General features: G+C 42.2%; 1 protein-coding gene across 1 annotated transcript in view; it reads left to right on the top strand.

Moving 5' to 3' along the window:
• Nucleotides 1–72, top strand: part of LOC147468911 (uncharacterized) — a 2330-nt gene extending 2258 nt beyond the window's left edge. The window contains exon 1 of the mRNA XM_086551797.1: nucleotides 1–72. This exon is cut by the window's left edge and continues 2258 nt beyond it. The gene's annotated coding sequence lies outside the window, so the exon portion shown is untranslated.
• The last annotated feature ends 2428 nt before the right edge of the window (nucleotides 73–2500 follow it).

The raw sequence follows: 2500 nt of genomic DNA, 5'->3' as shown, positions 1-2500 counted from the left end.
GACACACATCAAGGGTGGACGACTTGATTATGCCTGTCTGCTTGGCGGTCAGGGGATTCAAGGAGAATGTGAAATAGTAAGTGAGTTACTTAGTGATCATTTCGCCTTGTATATTAAGTTAGCTTTAGGTAAAAAACAAGTTAAATTCAAAAGAAAAAGGCTTGTCGTAGACACAAGCGACAGAGAATTGTTTATTTACAATATGGAGGGCTGGTACAGAGATTACACACCCCTAAGTTTAGATAGGTTCAGCGAGGATTTGTTAAGTGCGATAGAAAGATGTTTACCTACAAAGGCTAAGTCACACAGAAAGGAGAAGAAACACGGAGCACGGAAAAACAGATACTGTAGTGATAAGACACTTAAAGGGTGGACACAAATGTTAAGGATGGCACACAGGGAATGGGCTAAGAGAGGCAGGCGGGAAGAAGATAAAGATAAACTCCCTAACATATCGAAGAGGTAGGTGGAGAACAGAAGGGAAGTAAGGGTAAAGTAATGGTCAGAGTTTGCGCAAAATATTGAGGAAAGTAAAAGTCTCAAAGAAATATGGTGTCATGTAAACAAGGTGAGGGGCAGGACAAATAGCCTCATCGGTCACCCACACCCAGAGGAGGAGGCAAACAAACATATTGAGAAATGGGCAAAGGCATCTTCTCTGGTTTCATTACCACAGAGCACTCGTGACGCTTTGTTTGCATGGGAAGCCGAAAGAAAAGGACAGGTTGTTTCATCGGCAAACATCACTGCAGTATCTTGTCAGCCAATAACTACACACGAACTTCTAAATGCTGTTAAAAGAGGGAAAAGCACTTCGCCAGGGGAAGATGGAGTGACATATGATATTCTCAACTTATTAGCAAGCATGACGAACAGCCCTCTCATTGACCTATTTAACATGAGCTACGCGGAGGGTAGATTACCGAAGGCCTGGAAGAAAGCTATTATAATACCTATTCCAAAATCAGCTGGCGGTTACAGACCTGTATCTCTGACTTCCTGTATATGTAAAATGATGGAGCGAATATTATTAAATAGACTAATGTACATGATTGAAGATAAACTGTCGTCTAATTTGTACGGCTTTATGAAGGGAAAGGGAACATCAGACTGTGTAATTCAGTGTTTATCTAATGATGCAGAAAAGTGTAGAGTCTTTATAGATTTACAGGGAGCCTTTGATAAAGCTAATGGGGAGGTCATTCTGTATGAATTGACAAGACTGGGTGTAACAGGAAAGTTGCTGAGATGGATTGGTGACTATCTGACAGATAGGAAAGCTTGCGTATGGTTTCAAGGCTGTTTCTCAGAGGAGAAACGTCTTGAGCTAGGTACTCCACAGGGGGGTGTTTTAAGCCCAATGCTCTTTAATGTACTAATGAACAGGATAGCCTCAGAGGAATACCCTAAGGGCGTTCAGCCAATCTTATATGCAGATGATATATTGATACAAGGGACCACTCATCGCCATTTACAAACAGCGCTGGACAGATTTACTAGTCTTGCTCAAACATTGGGGCTGGTTATAAATGAAGAAAAGACCAAATTTCAGAGTAAACAAAGAGGCAACGTGCCACTTACTCTAAACAACAAAACAGTGGAGAAGGTGTCAACATATAAATATCTGGGTATGTACATTGGCTTCACTGCCTCAAGCAAGGATGCTGAAGTAAATCACGTACTAACACAGTGCAAGGCTCGACTGCGGCCGCTCAGGGCACTTGCTTGTCGCGGGATAGGAGCCGGGGTGCCTCTGCTGAGGCTAGTCTACATTAGTACAGTAAGAGCTCTGGTGGATTATGCAGCACCAGCACTTTCTATAGCTTGTCAGGGGAGGCTCCGAAGGCTTGAAACCATGCAGAATGAAGCTATGCGTATTATCCTCGGGTGTCAAAAGAATGCTAGGATAGACATAATGAGAACAGAGACAGGATTGCAAAGCATTGCACAGAGAGTAAGCGAGATTAATGTCATAGCAGCCGTTAGGCTCATGAGAGGGAACAGTGGAAAGAAATTAGTGAGAGATATGGTCAGCGGTTTTTACAACATAAGGACTTTTTATAGACAGGGCAAACGAGGATATATGAAGGCGCTTAAAAATGATATAGAGTTTTATGGCTTGCAAAACTTTTGCCAATCGTTTCAAGCATCCGCCAAAGTGCCACCATGGGAGGATCAGACGATTAATGTAGATGTCGATCCCCTCTTTATGAATAAGAGGCTTTATGAACCTGGTCAACTTAAATCAAGATATGGTCATAAAATAAAGAGTCTAACACGCCTTGATATTGCTCATGTCTACTGCGATGGGTCAGTTTTGAAAGATGGCAGAGCAGGATGTGGGGTTATCATCAGACAGTTCACTGCAAGTGGCGTGGTCACCACAAGCAGTGGGATATGACTGAGTAATCATATATCGTCAACACAGGCTGAGTTATGGGCAATATTGACAGCACTTAAAAAGATTGAAATTATTAATAAAGATGCTTTCTTTTTTGTG

This window comes from Penaeus japonicus, unplaced genomic scaffold (assembly GCF_977035675.1).
Source record: "Penaeus japonicus unplaced genomic scaffold, GWHDUDI00000001_assembly GWHDUDI00000025, whole genome shotgun sequence".
Lineage (NCBI taxonomy): Eukaryota > Metazoa > Arthropoda > Malacostraca > Decapoda > Penaeidae > Penaeus > Penaeus japonicus.
This window is presented reverse-complemented; position numbering and strand designations above follow the sequence as displayed.